Genomic DNA, 6,879 nt, shown 5'->3' on the forward strand with positions numbered 1-6,879 from the left:
TGATTGTGTAGATGTCTGATCAGAAGGTCACCTTGGGGTCAGATATGAAAGCAATATTGTGAATAATGTAGTTCCGCCTCAGACACTTCCCAGTGAGAGGGAGGGACACAGCAGTAAGGGAAATGAATTTGGAGTAGCAACTGAAGGCAATGGGTTTAACAATTGCAGTGTTTCATTGGAGTGAACTGCAGCTAATCGAAGCGTGGTAAGCAGTTTGATAACTGAGTAATAGTGGAGTAATGGAGACGGATGATGGGGAGGGAGAGCTGGACATTGTCAGTGTACATGTGAAACCTAACACAGTGCTTTTGGGCGATGTTCCCTCCTGGCAGTATCTAGGTGAGAAACAGGACGGACCAAGGATAGATCCTGGAGGGACACCAAATACAATGAATTCAGAAAGGAAAGGGAGAGTGGAGATGGAGCAGGATTTTCCAATGATGGTGAGGTCAAATATTAGGTTTTAGCAAAGGACATAACGAGAGAAGGACATAACGAGAAAAGAAAGACAGACAGATCATGGAACACTATCTGTGAATTGCAAGGGGGGGAGGGGCAGGGCGGTGACAAGCAGGAGGATGAGACAGAGATTTGGAATGTCCATGATTTAGCTACACTAGGGTAAATGGTCAAGAAGACCTCTAATAAGGCTTGACAAGAGACTCTACGAAATGCTAATTTAGGACTAAAATGAGGAGCACCCTTGTGAGACAGTTTGGCTCGGTGGGTTAGTGGAGAGGGAGTAAAGAAGCAGAGGCAGCGGATCGGATTGTCTCAATGTTATTGTCAGAGAAACTCCATGTGCTCCTCACTCTTGTTGTTGGAGGGGAGGATGGAGGAGACAGGGTAATGGACTTTTTTTAATTTCCAAAACAATAAACAAAACCTGTGATAGTGATTCTAAAAATAAATGAACAAACCTGTCGAAATAATCATTTATCAAGAATATTAAAATATACAACTGAAGTTCAGGTTTGAATCCCAAATCGGTAGAGGGTGGCTCTGAAGTCAAGAAAAAAAGAACTGGAATGAAGAATCTAATGTTTGCCATGGAACCATTGGGGATGTTTTTCTGCCATTGACAATGTCCTTGAGGGAAAGAAACCCGACAGTGGCCCATCAAGTCACTCATTGTGTTAATCACTGCACAGTCTCAACAAAGGAATGGAACTGGATGGACCACATTACATCTACCAATGCACTAGTAAATACAACCACACATTCAGCCCTCTTGACCCTGCAACTTCCGCCTCACTGTGGGCCAACAACAGCAGCAGAACTGTACTCCAGCCCAATCTGAAATCTCATGGTCTGATATCCCCAACTCAACCATTAACATCAAGCCAGGGGAATCAACCCTGGTTCAATGGTGAATGCAGGAGGGCATGCTAGGAGCAGTACCAGGCATACCTAAAAATGAGTTGCCAACCTGGTGCAGCTACTAAACCTGCATGCCAAACAGCACAAGCAACACCAAATAGAACGAAGTGATCCCATAACCAATGGATCAGATCTGAGTTCTGCAGTTCTGCCACACCTAGTCAAGAATAGTGATGGACAATTAAACAACACACTGCAGGAAACATCACAGATATCCCCAGCCTTACCGATGGAGGGGTCTCACACATTCATGCAACTGATAAGAGGACAGCATTAGCAGCGATTTTCAGCTAGCAGTGCCAAGTGGATGAGCCTTCTCCATTGGTCCCTGACATCACAGATATGAATCGACTTGGTTGAAAACTCATTTCAAATCAGATCAAGAAATGGATAAGCAGTGTAAAGGTATGGGCCCTGCCAATATTCTGGCAATAATACTGTTGGCTGTGCTCCAGAACCTGCTTCCCACCAAGGCAAGTACAGCTCCAGCACTGGCACCTACTGACTTTGTGGAACATTGCTCAGAGATGTTCCAACACAAAAACACAGGGCAGATCCAACTCAGCCAATATCCCTCCACTCCACACTGGATCAGCAGTGTGATGGTGATGGGAGGTGTCACCAACAGTGCTGTCAAGCACCTGCTCAGCAATAACCTGCTCAGCGATGCCCAGTTTGGGTTCTGCCAGGGCCACTCAGTTCCTGAGCTTGTTACAGACTTGATTCACAAACTGACAAACAGCTCAATGAGGGGAGGATGACAGGCCAGATCCCCTCCAAGACCACTATTTCGACTTCAGTGATATCACCTGACCTCACCACAGTCTCAGCTTATTTGCTGAAACTCTCATTCATTCCTTTTGTTGACTCTAGATTTCATTATCTGAACCCACTCCTGGCCAGCATCCCACATTCGCCCTCCCGATAATCTCAAGAATATTGAAAACTCGACTGCCGAAGTGCTCACTTGTACCAAAACTTGCTGATCAATCAAAAGACTCCCATTTATAAGGAACAACAATTTACTTTTGCACCTTTGAATTAATTCCTGGCTGTAATCATTCCTATCTCCCTGCACCACACACTATTTCATATCTCAATAACTCATTTTAGTTCAGACTCTCAATGATATGTTTATTTTGGAGTTCACCTGTGTGACTGTTTCTATAGACTCCAAGGGAACATGGTCTGGGATCCCCACTCTAACCCTCTAAGATCTACTTTCTTCCTTTAATTATTCTTGAAAAACTGCTTATTTGGCAATGGTTTTGGTCACTAGACACAACATTCTCCATCTGTAGCCTTATGTCAAAAGTTCTCAATAATATTTTTGTGAAATTAAAACCATGATGATTTGTACTGATATCTTCTACTCTTCAATATCGCTGAGTGAATAATCTGTAATGTCTCTTACCCAACCACCTTCACCATACAAACTGCAGCAGTACAAGGAAGTCAAACATCACCCTCTCCACAGGCAACAAGGCTTTGGCATTGATCACTGGTTTCTGTGGAAGGAGAAATACACAGTTGATGTTTCAGGGAGTGCAATATGAATTACATGGAATGAAAATGGTGCAGAATTTGACTGTCAGAAATTGAAGGAAAATGCACTCGCTTATTGGAAAAAAAAAATTCTTGTCTGTCAAAGATATTGTGGAAAAAATAACCTGATAATGGAACAGCATATGGTCAGGAGCCGGGCAGCAGTGGACAATTCATTTACATTCCTGAAGAAGGGCTTATGCCCGAAACATTGATTCTCCTGCTCCTCGGATGCTGCCTGGTCTGCTGTGTTTTTCCAGCTCTACATTGTTCAATTCCTTGATAAAACAGCTGTGAAAGTTATAGTAAAATACTATACAGAGCAAAAATACATCCATGAGCGACTGGGGAAGCTAGATAATGAATATGTGGACATCAGAGAGCCCAGAGGTGAACCAGAGCAGAGTTCACTTTTATGATCCCACAGTCAAAGATGTCTAGCACAGACTTCTTCGGTCCAACCTATGCCAACCTATCCTAACCTAATCTATCTAAATTAAATCCTATCTGCCACTCCTCAGCCCATTGGCCCATCTGATCAATATCCCACTGGACTCGGAGATAACCTTCTTCATTGGCCACAATACCTCCAATTTTGGTGTCACCTGCAAACTTACTAACTATATGGCCTCTATTCACATCCAAATCATTTAAATGAATGACGAAACAAATCCAGAAAAAAATACATTTCTCTGGGTTTGAATGTGCTCTGTGTAAATCCTGCCCTATGACTCTTTTTACCAGGGACGGCTGTACATACACACCTCTGAACTTTGGCCCCAACAAAGCTGGCGGCCGCGCACGTGTCCGGTGAATCATTGCCCCGAATAAAGATGGCGGCGCTCACTCGGCCCGATTACTCAACGAGGCATATTCCCGTTTGCTGCAAAAACGGGACTATAAGTTTCAAATTTGTATTTTCCGATGTACAGCAAATGACTGTAAAACCTCTCAGACCATACCAACACCATTTCCCTCCCGCTTCCTGCTGTTTATTTTTTTCCTTACCGACAGCCCTCCGCGCCCACCGCGAGGATGATCACGTGGTATAGTCTAGTCCCGCCCTCATTCACTGATTGGCCGGAGGACCAACTGCCCCGCCAGGTCCTCCAGCTCCTCCCCTGCCTTTCCATTGGTCCGCCGCTGACATCAATCACTTCTTCAGACACTCCTCAGCCCATTGGCCCATCTGATCAATATCCCATTGTATTCTGAGATAACCTTCTTCATTGTCCACAATACCAACTGTTGCCTGGAGCATGCGCACTGCTTCGTGGCTTTTGTTGCTGTTTCTCAGTTACAAGAGTGAGGGACAAAGTTAAAAATCACACAACAACCTGATGAAGGATCAACAAAGTAGTGCTTCCAAATAAACCTGTTGGACTATAACCTGGTGTTCTGTGAATTTTAATTTTGTCCATCCTAACCCAACACCAGCACCTCCAAGTCACGAGTGAGGGAGGAATGCATAACATAAGAACAAAAGATCTTGGAAAAGGAGAAGGCCGTCCTGCCCTTCGAGCCTGCTCTACCATTCAATAAGATCATGGCTGATCATTTTGTAGATGCAGAACCATTTACCCACGTTCTCACCGTATTCCTTAATTAATTATATATATATTTTAAAAAACGTTCATTGAACTAGCATCAACTACTTCCCTGGGCAATGCACTCATTGAGGTCAAGACGTTCCTTCTCAATTCACTCTTAAATTTGCTGCCTCTAACCTTGTGGTGAAGCCCTCTTGTCCTAGCTTCACCTGCCAGTGGAAACATCCCCTCTACTTCTATTTTATTCTTTCCATTCATTATTTTATATTTTTCCATTCTTCTGAATTCCAATGAATATAATCCCAATCTACTTTGTCTCTGTTAAGCCAAACCCCTCACCTCCGGAATCAACATAGTTAACCTTCTCTGCACCCCGCTCTAGTGCCAGTACATCCTTGAGCACGTAAGGAGATAAAAACTGCATGCAGTACTCCAGGTGTGGCCTCACCAGCACCCACTATAGCTAGAACATTAACCTCTGCTTTTAAACATAATCCCTTCAGCGATGAAGGACAAAATTCCATTTGCCTTCTGAACTGATTGTTGTACCTGGTGACCAACCCTCCTGCAGAAGGATGTTCAGGTGCCTCGACATAGCAAATAATGCAACTTTTTAAAATTCAAGTAATAATATTTTTATTAATGTTTCTCCAACCAAAGAGTATGACTTTACATTTATGAACATAATATTCCACTTGCCAAACCATTGCCCACTCACTCAATGTATCTCTCTTCCTCTGCAAAGTTTCCCAGTCCTCCGGACACTTTGTCCTGCTACTCATCTTAGTCTCATATGCAAACTTTGACACCCTACATGTGGTCCCCAACTCCAAATCATCTGTATCAATTCTAAATAATTGCAGTCCCAACACTGATCCTAGAGGCACACTACTAGTTACTGATTGCCAGTCAGAATAAGGCTTATTTATCCCCACTCTTGGCTTCCTGTTAGTCAATCAATCTTCTATCCATGCTAATACTCTATCCCATGCACCCTTATATAATGCAACAGCCACCTGCGTGGCACCTTGTTGAAGGCCTTTTGGAAATCCAGGTACACCGCATCCTCTAGGTCCCCGTTGTCCACCTTGCTCGAAATGTCTTCATAGAATTCCAAACGATTTGTCAAGCATGACTTGCCCTTTATGAATCCATGCTCTGTCTGCCCAATGGGACAATTTCTATCGAGATTCCCTGCTATTTCTTCCTTGATAATAGAGCCAAGCATCTTTCCAACTACAGAGAATAAACTAACTGGTGTAGAATTCCCTATCTTTTGTCCGCCGCCTTTTCTTACAGTTCTTCCTTTTCACTGGAATATGCCTTTGCTGAGCACTTCCTAAAATGTCTCTGAAAATCTTTCACTGCTCATCAACTGTCCCACCATAAAATCTCTGTTTCCAGTCTACTTTATCCAGTTTCTCCCTCATTCTATTTTAGTTCCCCGTGTTCAGGCACAGGACCAAGGTATTAGATTTTGTCTTCACACTCTCCATATGTATTCTAACTTCAACCATACAGTGATCACTTCTTCCAAGAGGATCCCTAACTCTGAGATCATTAATTATTCCTGTCCCATTGCACAGGGGCCAGATTTTGGATAGCTTGCTCCTTGTCAGTTACATTTCATACTGTTCAAAAAAACTATCCTGAATACACTTAATGAACTCCTCAAGGCTACCCTGAATGAGCTGGTTCAACCAATCTACATGTAGATTAAAATCAACCATGGTAATAGACATGCCATATTTACAGACATTTGTTATTTCTTTGTTTATTGCCCATCCGAATGTGATGCCTACACACTGCGCCTATCAGTGAATTTCTTGTTAGAGTTTTGAAAGCATCATTCCTGTTTCTCCTAATGTACAGCAATAACAACAACTACTTGCATTGTATGGAATCTTTCACAATGGCAAATCTCCTAAAGTGCTTCATGGATGATCAAAACATTGATTAAGGAGAATGATTTTAAAATACATCTTAAAGAAGGATAGAGAAGGTTAGGGAGGGTTTTCCACAGACTTCTTCCCTTGACAGCTCCAATTGTGGAGTGACGCAGGTGGGGTGGGTTGAAAAGGGATGTACAAAGGGGAAATGGAGGAGCGTAGGCAGTGCATAAGGTCTTAAGGATAGAAGAGGTTCCAAACTGAGTCTGTCTGTCATAGATAGTATGGCTGCCTCATGGAGTTTGAAGCACCGCGATGGGCCCATGCATGTCATGTTAGTCAAGGATAATATAACGGTGGCTGAGAGAACATTTGATGAGGACTTGTCTACTGAAATAGTATGGGCTGAGGTTAGAAACAGGAGAGGGGAGGTCACACTGCTTGGATTTTTTATAGGCCGCCACAGAGTTCCAGGGAGGGGGAAGAGAGGATTAGCAAAACTACTCTGGGTAGAA

Source organism: Chiloscyllium plagiosum, unplaced genomic scaffold, assembly GCF_037043375.1.
Source record: "Chiloscyllium plagiosum isolate Xiang-an unplaced genomic scaffold, Cpla_swu_hap1 HiC_scaffold_29, whole genome shotgun sequence".
Lineage (NCBI taxonomy): Eukaryota > Metazoa > Chordata > Chondrichthyes > Orectolobiformes > Hemiscylliidae > Chiloscyllium > Chiloscyllium plagiosum.